General features: G+C 44.2%; 1 pseudogene; it reads right to left on the bottom strand.

The window, feature by feature from the left end:
- Positions 1 to 9238: 9238 nt before the first annotated feature.
- LOC129044605 (procathepsin L-like) lies at positions 9239 to 12381 on the bottom strand (annotated as a pseudogene).
- Between the last annotated feature and the right edge of the window lie 1443 nt (positions 12382 to 13824).

The following is a 13824-nucleotide window of genomic DNA, read 5'->3' as shown; positions in this document are numbered from 1 at the left end:
GGTACTCAGGAGGCTGAGGCAGGAGAATGGCTTGAACCTGGGAGGTGGACGTTGCAATGAGCCAAGATCGTGCCAGTGCACTCCAGCTTGGCCACAGAGCGAGACTCCGTCTCAAAAAAAAAAAAAAAAAGTAAGACATGGCAAACTGCAGTGCCACTCAGCCTGCCCCTGCTGTCTCCACACCTGCTGAGACTCCCTGCCCCCGGCCACCTACACTTCATAGATCCCAGCTCCTCCTCCTCCCTCTGACTTGGCCCACGTGGCTGCTGGGCCCCTCACCCTGCCTGTCCCTCCACCTTCTCCCACACCAAGAATTGAGTGAAATTTGATATCCATAATTCCAAACTCTTCCCTGGCTCTTCCCACTGACCTTGCCCCCATTTTGGGGGTTCCACCTAATGAGAAAGGAGGCTGCCCTCACTCGTTTGCAGCTTTAGCACCTCTGACCTCTCACCCCTGCCGCGCACCTCCTAGCCCCACATCTTTCTCCTTCCAGCCTCCCTTCAGAAGGGAGCCTCCTACACCCGTATGTGTGCGTTGTCTCCTCCTCTTTCCTCCCTGACTCCTCTCCCAGCCCCTTCCCCCCGGATCGCTGCTATCACCCATCAGCAGATGAATTCCACAGCAGCCATTTCCACCATCACAGCAAGGGCATCTGACCACCTGACCTTGCAGCCTCCTTTAGGCCCTCAGCTCTTTGCTGTGGACATGACTCCTGCTACTAATGCTGTGATTTTCAGATCTTCACCAAGCTCCAGAGTGAGCACTCTTAATTTCCCAAATTCAGTGCACAGTAGAGGCACCCTGGAAAGACGTCGGCCTACATCTGCCCGGCTACATTCATATTGTCCAGCCCCGCCCCTCAGCCCACACTTGGGGCCCCCTGATGGGCAGCAATGAAAAGCCTCTGTGCCCAGTGCCCTGTTTTTCCGAGCCTTCCCATCAGGGCTTCTCAAGGCACCTCCAGTTTAGGGAGCAGCGCCTCTGCAACATCCTCCTCCAGAACAGATGGTGCGATGGGGGACGGCACCACAACTGCTGCGACTGAACACAATTAGGGTCCCCATTCAGAAAGAGCACCTGAGACCCACTGGTACACACAGGTGGTACGACGGGGAACAAATAAGCAGCAAGTCTCCCTCTACATGTGGTCCCCATGAATGGACATTGCTCCTGGAGGAAAGGGCTCAGCCCCTCAAAGTTAAATTTAAGCTGCTCTCTCCTTATGGAAGCCAGAGGCCCAAAACCTCAAAGTATGTGTGTGTGTGTTGGAGGGTGTGAGGGTGATGAGCCCAATCAGAACCACAATGTATTTGAGACATTTCCCTCTGGACAGAAGCAGCAGCCAGCATGTGTCATCATCAGCTGTGCCCTCCCTGGCTTGACTGTTCATCTGGCTGACCCAAGCCCCCAGGCAGGTTTCTATTCTTTGAACTGGCAGGATGCCCGCTATTTACAGGTGCCCCCTTCCCCTTGTCCATTTACTTTGATGGGCCCTTCTCTCTCCTGATTGTGTGTCTTAAAAGCTTATTCTTGTTGCTCTGCCTCTGCTCATGTGTGTATATATTTTATGATATCTTATATATTTTAATTTTTATTAAATATTATTTATAAATTATATGTAACCTTAAAACTAGATGTAAAGAATGTATGCATATAGATATCTTGTAGCAATAAAACCTAAAGAAACTTGCAGATCAACAAATGTAAGGGCCTCATAAAATTCAAATGACCATTTTAATGTAATGGAACAAAGGCAGAACAGTCACTCCCCTCCGCCGTGAGAAAGTGGCGCTCCCTGCCCACGTGGAGACTCTCCTGAGATCTGCCTTTTCGCGGTGTGCTTTGCAGTAACTGGATGCTTCCACCCCTTGTCCCTATGTAAGTTACACAGAGGCTTCCTTTGTACATCCTGTAATGAAGTCTTTTGGCCTTCACTTGGTGAGAACACAATATTCCATATTAACTGCCCGTGCATTGTTTTTTTAAAAAAATATTTCTCTATAACAAAGAAAATGCCATTCCCTGGCACCAAAAAAAATGTTAAATAGATAAAAATACAGGCCTTGAGAGGATATGGAAGCTCTCTGTTACATCAATCATCCAAATGAGCCAAAATATGTTGATCTTGATCGGTTATTCCACATCTCCAGCAATATGACCCTGTAGGCACCTCATCTCCTCCATTAACATTTTATTTACAAAATCAGGCTTCAGGTCAAAGCTGGCTATGATTTTCTGACCCGTGTTCTAGTACAAGAGACATTCAACAACTAATTACAGAAATAACAACCAGTAAGTGCTATCAAGTAAAAGTTCCCAATGCTTAAAACTCTCTAAGAATAGAGATTTAACCTATGCAGGGAGATCAGATTGCCCTGAGGGAGTGAGTCTTAGATTTAATGTAGTTAATTAGTCAGGCGAGGGCAAGACTACTCCAGATGGAGGAAACCACCTGGGGAAATGGTTGGGGCAGAAGACAGCCTGGCAAACCCAGCTTGAAAGAGGCTTATGGAGCGGGAGCAGGAAGAATGAGGGCCAGTGCCTGTGAGCTCAGGCTGAAAACAGCAGGGAGGCTAGGTGAAGTCCTGTGGGTCTTGTGAGGGGATTAGGTCTCTATTAAGTACAGAGACTGCGGCACAAGAAGTAACATGCTCAAGGCTGCACAGCCTGCACAAGGGAGCTGGAAGCCTCCTCTCTTCACCTCCAGACCCAACTTCCATATTCTCTTTGTGTTCATTTTGGTTCTAGGCTTGCCCAGTGTCTTTACAAGTTTCCCTCCCTGCAATTCCAAAATCTTTCAACAAAACGAAAAGGAAAGGGAATTTTGTCTGCACCTAGGCTATCCTATAGTGGAGGATCTAGAGGACTGGGGAGAGCTGTGTTCCCGCTTCTCCTTTCCTCCCTAATGCTCCCTTATATGGAGTCTTAGCAAAGCTTCCTCTGTCGTCGATGTCAAAGGAGATTTCAGAATATTGCCTGGGCTCCTCCTCCTGTGTTGCCATGCCCTCTGAGTCTTGCCCTGCCTGCCTCTGCACTCTGTCCTCATTGCCTCACTTCCATGCTCCTCTTGGGGACACTTGCACAGCTTGCTGCCCCGTGAATGCTCGGGACATTTTCACGGGACATTTTCCCGTGAATGCTGGAACCCTTTTCAGTTCCAGGTTGTTCCTCTGCTGGAAGAGCACGTGCCTCGCCCAGCCTCTTTGTCTGGACACCTTCTTTTCTTTAAGAATCCACACAGGAATGGCTCCGGATGCTTCCAGGTCTGCAGAAAGCCATCCCCAGCCCCTTCCTCACCCAGCCTGAGTGCTGTGCTCCCCTGCAGTGCCCACACAGTTCTCGGTGTGAATGGCTGACATCCCGTTCACATCAGCCTCCCACACTGCACCCTGAGCTTGTGAGCTCTGTGACAGCAAAGGGCTTATGTGAAGGGCGTTTGGCACTTTCCACATGGAGGTGGACCCATTTAACTTGTTAATTCCATTTGCTCCCATCTCTTAGGTACCTGCATATTTCTGTCCTTCAGATTTCCTAGCACTGGGCCTTGTAACAGCATTTCTTAAAATGGGGTCCCCAGTCCAACAGCATCAGCATCACACGGGAATTTGCTAGAAATGCAACTTCTGGAACCCTCCTTGGACCTCTGGGATCTAAAACTCTGTAGGTAGGTGCAGCATTCTGGGCTTTCATAACCCCTCCAGCTGACACTGAGGCGGGCTAACGTTTGAGAACCATGGCCTCCCAGGAAGTCATTGCTCATGAAATAGTTGAGTTCCCTGAGGATAGTAACTGGTTATTTTCAATCTGGAAAAGAAAAATAGTAACTGAGGAAATGACAAAGAAAACTTTTACTTTAGAAGAAGAATTTTCTGACTTGATATTTCAAATATGTGACTTCCAAAGAAAGCATAGCTTTGTACGTTTAAAAACAAGGTTGATTCTGTCTGGCTCAGTCTACTCCAAATGTGGTTTTGCTGAAGGGCCAGTGTTTGGAAGAGATAGCCTTACCAGGTGCCCTCCACTGCTCAGATTCTCTGCTTCTAGGATATTCTATGTACTATGAAATAAATATAAGTGAGAGAGCAAGGCATGATTGCTAGGGGAGTAAAAAGATGGTTTCTGCTTTGCAGGATGAAAGTATTCATGGATGGATAGTGGTGTCGGTTGCATAAAAATGTGAACGTATTTAATGCCACCAATCTGTGCAGTTCAAGATGGTTAAAATTATCAATTTTATGTTATTTATGTTTTACCACATTTTGAAAATAAGAATAAAAAGATAAAGCTGGAACCTAAAAATGTCCAGGTAACAATAAAGCTGGCAGAGTAACGTATAGGACTACCTATTGTTACTATTGTATTTAGAGCAGCCCAGCAAAGCAGAACCCCCAGAGAAACAGGGGATAAGAAAAGTGAAAGATGGTTATTTCCAAAATAACCACCTATAAGGTGGTCTTCCTAGTGGAAGTGATTGTTCCTTGGCTTTTTTTGTTTGTTTGTTTGCAGGGTTTTTGTTCAGTTTGAATTCATATGTGGGAGGATGTCATAGACTTTGCAGGCCTTTGGATTCTTGAGAACTTAATCAGGCCAAGCTGTTCATGAGTAGTAGGGTGCTCAAATTCATCCTTCCAACAAGGGACTGTTGGGTACCAGTATGGTGCCAGCCCCGTGCTGGCAACAGGGATGAAATGCCTAGTGAGGAACACATCCTGGCTCATCTACCAGGCCATGGGCTCAGCTCCACAGCTGCCTGAGAAATTTGCTTTCAGGGGCAATTTGTAGAGATTGTAGCTGAGGTTTGGGTGGCAACCTGAGATGCAGTCAGACTTTATCATCACAACCAAAAGTTACATGATGATGAGAGGCTCCAAACAACACCTGGAGCCCGTGACCCAGCAACTTCCAGATGTTGAGTTGGGACAGGGGATGGGCTTGTCTGCTCCAAATGAATGCCCTGGCCAGAAAAAGTAAACCAGGGAGGCACTCTTGAAAGAGGGTGTTAAGGAGCAGTGAGCCCCCTTCCACCTCCACCAGGAAACGTCCCCAGGACAGACAGCTGCTGACCTCTTTCTGGAAGCTCTGGGCCTCAGAAGGTTGCTGGTTCCTGCCTACTTGCTCCCAAGGCATATTCTTGATCAGAAAGGAAGGAAGAAGTGCATGGGCATGGGGAGGAGGGGCAGGGAGGAAGTCACAGGAATGCCCACAGCAGAGGTCTGCGGGGACGCTGGGTTATCCCTGGTGGCAACACTCTTGGGGCGGGCACTGGGTGAGGATGGCCTCACAAGCACCCTATGCTGTGACTCCAGCCCCCAGGATCCTCCTCAGGGTACAGAGAAGGAGCTCAGGAGAGCTCTGGGTGGGGCTGATACTGTCTTTTCCCATTGAAATCACAGAATTTTACAACTAAAGAGAACTTTCAGATGGTTTGAGTCAACTGCACTCTTTTGGGGGCTGGAAGCAGAAATGAAAAGATTTAGATAAAATTACACAGTTCAATTATTAACAATTCAGACTAAGTGTAAGGCCCTCTGACCACAACTGAGGTCCCCTGATGCTACTCTACTAAGTGTATTATACTGTGGTGTGTATGCATGTGTGAGCACATGTGTGAATGTGTGTCAGGAGTACATGTATATACATGTGTATTGTGTAAGGGTGTGAATATGTGTGCATTTGGGTATCTGTACATAAGTGTACGTGTATAGGTGTGTCTTGTTCATACATGCTCATTTGTGTAATGAGTTCCTGTGCATGTACGTGTGTGTATTGGGCATGTGTGTAATTCTATGTGTTTGTGGGTGCACATATATGTGTATTTGTGTGTGCTTAGTGAGCGCTTCGCTGGCCATAATGGCTTGTTTTTCTGGCCAAGAGACTTGATTCTCCCTGATTCAGCCTTGAGTGTGTATTTCCAAGGATCAGGGTGACTAACCAGGACATCCGGAGAATTTTCTTCTTCTCTGCCCCAACCATCCTGCCCATTCCATTCTCGGGTGTCAGAGGCTGAGGCTCTGGCCCCCGTGTGAGCCCCACAGGAGGTCTTCAGAGCCCTCAGGTTGCCTCACAGCTGGCATCCATTGCATCTTTCTGTTTTCCAAGAGGGTGAGCCAGGGCTGCTCCCGTCAATGACAAGATGCTGGGACCTGGATTCATGTGCAAGGAGAAACCAGGCACTGAGGGGCTGAGGGTCCAGCTGCTGCTGGGCTGGGAGTCAGCAACCTCTGTCCTTCCAGGGCTTACCCTCCCTGGCCATGGGCAGTGCCCCTTGGCTTTGCAGCAATTTGAGGCAATGAAAGTTTTTATTTCCTCTGGCTGCATTTTCTAGACATATTTTAATGTAGCTGTAATCATACAAAATGTTGAATTTTTTGTCCTGCTTTTAAAAAGATTTTAATTAGGTTAGATTATAACCAAGGCAGGCAGATCACCTGAGGTTGGGAGTTCGAGACCAGCCTGACCAACGTGGAGAAACCCCATCTCTACTAAAAATACAGAATTAGCCAGGCATGGTGGTGCATACCTGTAATCCCAGCTACTCGGGAGGCTGAGGTAGGAGAATTGTTTGAACCCAGAAGGCAGAGGTTGCAGTGAGCCAAGATCACACCATTGCACACCAGCCTGGGCATCAAGAGCCAAACTCCATCTCAAAAAAAGTAAATAAATAAATAAAAATGCCTAATACTTATTGAAAGTATAAGTATAAAAAAACTTTAATTATGTTATGAGATTTTTAACTGTATTACTGGAGAAAAGAGACCAAATCTCCTCATAATACTTTTCTTTATCATTTTATTTAATGATAAAGATGAACATAAGCATTTGTGCAATTCAGTGTTTAAAGTTTGCCAAGGTATATGTATGTATTTTTCCCAGAACTGATGCTGTGAGAAGCCCAAGCCATGGAGAGGCCCTAGGCAGGTGCTCTGGTCAACAGCCCAAGCTAAGTGCCCAGCCAACACCAGCATCTGTGGCCAGCCGTGTGAGTGAGCCTTTGCAGATGTCTAGTCCCGTCAAGTCCTACAGATGTCTCCAGCACAGATAGAGCCTACAGATGTCTCCCTATGAAACCACACAGCCAAGTCCAGGCGGAAAATGTGAAAGATGTTTCTACCAAGCCACTGAGTTTCTGGGTGGTTTGTTTTACAGTAATAGAGTAATAGAAAACCAGAACAGTAATAGAGAACCAGAACAGTCTGTTCCTGCAGTCTCCAGTGGTCCTCCTTTGTTCAAACACTCCACTTAGCAAGCTTCATCACCCAACAATTGGACCTAATCTCTCCGCAGGGTCTCTCACTGCAGAGTCATTTCTCAGGGTTACTGACGTGCTAGTCTCTGCTAAGATGCTCACCTCTTCACTTTCCCTTAGTGACTGGCTGCTCTGGTTGATGTTGGCTTTCCTTTCCTCCTGGAAGCCCTCCCTCATTACCTCCCTTTCCCTAACAATTCCAGCTCTTTGAGGTCAGGACCTGTCTCTTCCACCATGGTGATAACCTGCATATGTTGGGTGCTGCATGAATTCTAACTGTATCAAATCTAGGACCCAACCTGCACAGTTAAGGGATTTACCTTGGGAATCTTCCCAATCTTCTTGCTAACATGGGCTACTTTTATTATAAAATCCAAAGAATTTCACAGTTGCCACTTCTGTCATTTTATGTCAAAAAGATGGTTTTAGCAATGACTAGGGAAGGGTACGTAAGAGTCCAGCATGGCACATGATCCAATTCAGATGAACTTAAATGGAGCCTGCTGGAGGCTTTGTGGGATGAGACCCCATTGTCCACCTAGTTTTCTTCCTGCAAGATTATGCAGTCTATTCACTAAACACTTCTAACTATCTTTTATATTTTTTTCAGTGGGAACACGAGACTTTTGAAAAAACACAGATGATGAAACTATGTGCTCTTTTAGCCAATACAATGTGGGAAGTTTTTCTGTTTGTTAAAATAATTCAGGTTCTTACAGGGTAGCTTGGTGTAAATGTGGCCACAGACTCTCAGTTTGAGTCCTCTCATCTGGTCCTCCACCTTCCAAGGCCAGCACACCATTCCTGAAGCCCAGCTTCACACCATGGGCTTTATCCCTCATCCCTTGAGGACCCGAAGACAAACAGCCTTGTCAACGCACTAGTGCTTTGTCTCACCTCAACTGCAAAGTGGCCATGGGGTCTTCACCAGCAGCTGGGGAAGATGCTCCAGAAACTGGCCCTGATAGCTTTGCCCTGTAACTTGACTGGGTTGCAACCACCATGGGTGAGATAAACATGATCTCTAAGGCTCTTTTTCAGCATTGAAATTACATGTATGTCTGATCACTTTAAAGAAAAATGTGAATTTTTTCTTTATTAAAACAATTTTCCTTTGTCCTTATAGATCATTTGTCATGTTTTGCTTCAATCAAGAGTTGGGTCAGACACAACCACTGTGCAGCTGACATGAGATCTGCACATTTGTTACTAGAAGAGCCAGAAGGCCACCCACTGTTCCTCCTGGTGAACCACTGGCAGAGCCGGTATGGCTTAGAGCCCAGTTTCATGCTTGACTACTGATATGGTTTGGCTGTGTTCCAGCCAAATCTCATCTTGAATTTTAGCTCCCACAATTCCCACATGTTGTGAGAGGGACCTGATGGGAGGTAATTGAATCATGGGGGCAGGTCATTCCCATGCTGTTCTCATGATAGTGAATAAGTCTCATGAGATCTGATGGTTTTATAAGGGGAAACCCCTTTCGCTTGACTCTCATTTTCTTTTCTTTTCTGCTGCCATGTGAGATGTGCCTTTCACCTTCCACCATGATTGTGAGGCCTCCCCTGCCGTGTGGAACTGTGAGTCCATTAAACCTCTTTCTTTTGTAAATTGCCCAGTCTTGAGTATGTCTTTATCAGCAGCGCGAAAACAGACTAATACAACTACACAAAAAAGTCAGTGCATCAAAACAAAGAAGCCCCACCAGTGCATTTGAAATTACATTTTATTTAAACAGGTAAAAATGTATATATCCTTTTAAAATGAAAATACAAAGTAAGTAAATCAATAATACAAACATGTTTATAGCAGTAATTAAAATAGAGGTAATATTTACTAGTGTGAAAATATCACAGAATTCCAATCACACCTGGATCTTCAATGATTGAAGTGTGCATTTCACACAGCAGGGGCTGGTAGATTGAAGATCAAGTCTTCCTCTGGATGTGCCATCCTCAGTCGAGTCCTTCCTCATCACCATCCAACAGCTCACACAGTTGGGTAGCTGGCTGCTGTGGTGATTCCACAGTTGTTCCTCCGGTCTTTGGCCATCTTTACGTAGCCATCCATGCCCCAGTTTTTACCCCAGCTGAAAGGAGAGCAGGTTTTCCATTTCAGAGGCAGGATAAAGCACGTTGGGTTATTAACTTAAACAGTGTGCCAGAAGCCACAGGCTTAACATAAAGAAACAGGAGATGCTGATGTTCCTGTTCATCCCTTATAAATTCTTGAGTCAAAACCTGCATATCACTTCGATCCCAGACCCAAAACTGTGACTTTTCACAGAACTGCAAAATCAGAAACAGAAAAAGGATAGGATGTCTTTCCAGCCAGATATGCTTCAGAATTAAGAAAACGTTCAGAATTTAGACATGCAATGGGACAAATACTATATTAATATCCCCAGCATGCTTGTGACAGTATCTAGATGTTACAATCAATCATTAATATTCTGTGTTCTGCCTAAGGGGGATGAAGACTTCTGGGATTTCAGAAATGTGATTAAGGGCTTGTGGTATGTAAACATTGATTGCAAAAAAGGATTCCCTTTTGAATTTCAACTATAAGTCTTTCTGGCAATTTATACCTGTTCTTCACCAGCCAATATTTGTTATCCGAGTCTGCTCCTTCATAGCCGTAGCCAACCACCAGCATAGCATGATCCAGGCCTTCAGAGTCACAGCGTGGCTCAAAATAAATTCCTGAGAGAATAAAATGAAGGCTGGGTGAGAAGTTCCCGAGGACACCTGACAGTAACCCACCCTGTCACCCACAGGGAGGGAGGCAACTCTAAAATCAGTGAAATGGCACACAGTCCAGATCGGGCTTAACAAGATCTATTGTTATCAAGGCTAGGGAATTAGGCTCTCGTCCACAACTAGCAGAAATAGAAATTAGCATAAGTCGTTCATAAAAAATCTTTCTTACAGGCATAAAAGACCACTCATTTTAAGCTTGTAATTCTACTCTAGAATACCAATCTTAAAAATAGCACAGAACACCAAAATCCTTGAATCAAAAAGCTCTTTTCAGATTTAATCACAAAAAAAACTTTGGAAAAATTCTAAGAATACAACAATTAGAGAATATTTAAGTAAATTAAACTATACTATACATAACATAGCTATTTATAAAAAGTTATGAAGTACATGTATTCATGGAGATACGTTCAATGTAATATCAAATGGAAGCATTAGGTATGATTATTGTGTGTATACAGTCCATCATGCTGGTATGTCATGGTGGTTTACTTTTTTTCTGCAATAATTTCTATGAAGAAAGATGCTTACCTTTTTTATAGAACTGGAAGGAGACATGGCTTGCATCAACAGCAACAGAGATGGGCCCCACAGTTGCCACTGCCTTCTCCAGGTCCTTCTCCCATGAAGGGATGTCCACAAAGCCAGTGTCATTAGCAATAGAATACTTGGGATTGTACCTACAGGTTTTAACCTTTTAAAGTTAAAGAGGGAGGAGACTTGATTACTACCATCCTTCTCCTGGGGAACATGAGTCAGAACCACAACACTCAGCAGTTTGGACGCATAGAATTTCCAAGTCAACACTCTTACAAATCATCCAAGGAAGTGAAATGTAATTATTAATAGTTAATTTGAAACTGAAAATTAGCTCAGTTCTCTTCAGTGAGACCCCTAGGTTTACTTTCCATAAGACATTTTTCACAATGGAGACATGTATTATATGTAGGATGGTTTGTATATTCTCCATGTTACATAGAAACAAGAATAGTTGCATGTTAACCATGTAATCACAGAACTGTGCAAAGGCTATAATTTATAATGACAATACTGACAGTTTGCAGATAGAGATTTCACCATCTAAAATGGGAATTCTGAAAAGTGTCTGTTATCTCTGAAAGTGTCCTAGTAAAACAAAGCAGGAATGGCAGCAAGAAAAGGAGCTCCATTTACCTTTCCTTCATATGGATAGGAGGCCTCAGAGTCCAGGCCTCTGTTCTCCTGAACGTACCGGAAGGAAGTATCCATGAAGCCACCATTGCAGCCCTCATTGCCTTGAGGCCCAGAGCTACCAGATTCTGCTCACTCAGTGAGATAAATTTTCCTGTTTTCCAGAACATCTGCCCTTCCAGCATACCAGTTGTACTAAAAGCCCAACAGGAGCTACACTGACCCTGAAAAGAGAATAAAAAAGCTGATACACACACACACACACACAGCAAGACTTTTAACAACAGCTCATATATCTAAATACTCCTTTAAAAAGTGAACTGCATGTTGCAGCACAGTCTAGCATAGCAGAAATGTCAATTGCTTCTTGGCTTTCCTGGGGTGATGGGAGGTCTGAACCTAACACAGTCTCACCTAATCCTTCACAGGACTCACATAGCCTTTCTTTCTCCATTCCACAGATGTGGGGATCTCAAGAAGCAGACGTTCCTGGAACTCTTTCCCCTTCCTGTGCTTCTGGTATTGAAAACCATTCATCACCTGCCTGAATTCTTAATTAGTCTTCAAGGAAAAGTAAATAAAATGTTAAAAAGCAAGAGATTGATTTGGTAAAAACTGAGGAGAGGAAGCACAGAGTTCAGTAGTCCACATCACCATATCTCCAAAGGCATTCATGGCTGCTGTGAAGCTGTGTTTCCCTTGGCTGTATTCCTGATTGTGCTGCTCAATCATCTTCATGTTCTTCTCCCACATTGCTCTCCTCCATCCTTCTCCATTCTAAAGGCAAACATGTAACTGATGCTCTTTATTTCTAATTAAAACCCAGCCTATGCTAACCAAGTGAATCTTCAGACAGAGATGTAAGAGTAACCATGGCAGGGGAAGGCTTGACACCTCTGGGAGATGTTCTCCAAGCTGAGACACAACAAGGGTGTATGCCCATATCATGCTCATAATCGGTGCTATTAAGTTATTGCATTAGGTTATTGGTAAGAGCTGGCCTCTAGAAGCTACTTTCTGGCCGTATGATCCCAATAGCAAGGTCCATCTCTCTGGGGTTCCCCTGGACAGTTTCAGATGCCACCAGCCATGCCATATAATCTCTTGTGCTTTGCCTTCCACTTGGTCCATTGTTCATCTAAACTGTGGTCACGTGTTACAGCAGCTGAGGCAATAGGCAGCCAGGAAGAGTGAAGGGTTCATGTTTCAAAAATCTGGGAAGGGAAAAGAAATGAGGATCTGATTAGACCAATCCAAAAAAGTCATCTTACTGCCCCCTGAAGTCTTGCATTAAGTAAGTGAATGAATCAATCATCAAGAGTTAATGAAGCTCTGACTTTGTACATATTGTCCTTTGCTTGGTACAGTTGGGGACTGCCTTAGAAACAATCTCCAGGTAACTTTTCCAACTGCTTTTGTGAGGCCCAGTTTTCCATTTTAAAATCTAAGATTAACTCAGTAATCTTGCTTTTACAGCAAGTGGGCATGGAGCCTGACGGATATATTTAAACTAAGTTATGGACAAGCTGCTTGGTGTATTAGATAGCACAGGAGCTAACCTTGTGGGACATCTCCCCACATTCGTAATATCCACCCCTAAGTCTATAATCAATAAATGCTTGTTTGGAGGCCATAGAAACTCTTCCCGAGATCTGACCTGTGTCTTCTGCCATCTGCCTGATTTCTCCCCTTAGAATAGGAAAACACTGTGTAGGAGATATTGTGAATAGAAATATGAATATAGGCCGGGTGTGGTGGCTCATATCTGTAATCTCAGCACTTTGGGAGGTCAAGGTGGGCGGATCACCTGAGTTCAGGAGTTCGAGACCAGCCTGGCCAACATGGCGAAACCCTGTCTCTACTAAAAATACAAAAATTAGCCAGGTGTGGTGGAGGACGCCTGTAATCCCAGCTACTCAGGAGGCTGAAGTATGAGAATTGCTTGAACCCTGGGAGGCGGAAGTTGCAGTGAGTGAGACGGCAGCATTGCACTCCAGCCTGGGCAACAGAGTGAGACTCTGTCTCAAAAAGAAAAAAAAAATTACAAAAATTAGCCAGGCATGGTGATGGGCGCCTGTAATCCCAGCTACTCAGAAGGCTGAGGCAGGAACAACTGCTCAAACCTGGGAGGCAGAAGTTGCAGTGAACCAAGATCACACCACTGCACTCCAGCCTGGGCAACAAGATCAAAACTCCATCTCAAAACAAACAAACAAAATAAATAAATAAGTAAACAAGAAGATGGATATGTTGATAGAAAAATAAAAGACATGAAATATACAACCTACAAAATAAAAATCATCAATAAACTCATAAAAAGTTTACCTCACTTATAAAAATAGAAATTAAAACAAAAAAGAGGTCTTTTTTTCCCACCAAATTGATGAAGTTGAAAAGACAATACTGTCTTGTGTTTGCCAGAATAAATTAAAAAGAACCCTCTTATCACTGAAGGTAAAAGTATAAATTTATGCAACCTTTCTGGAAGAAAACTTCAATATGTATAAAAAGATTTTTTTACCCAGTAATTTAATTATTTGGAATTTCTGTTGGGAAAACAATCAGAGAATCATGTATTTATGACCTAGATTGTTAATCTCAGGTTGTTTTGTTTTTCAAAAAGTTAGGAGCCATCAAAAGGATAGT

The sequence above is a fragment of the Pongo pygmaeus genome, chromosome 13, assembly GCF_028885625.2.
Source record: "Pongo pygmaeus isolate AG05252 chromosome 13, NHGRI_mPonPyg2-v2.0_pri, whole genome shotgun sequence".
In the NCBI taxonomy this organism is placed as follows: Eukaryota; Metazoa; Chordata; class Mammalia; order Primates; family Hominidae; genus Pongo; species Pongo pygmaeus.
The sequence above is the reverse complement of the archived record's forward strand: the minus strand, read 5'-3'. Positions and strand labels throughout refer to the sequence as shown.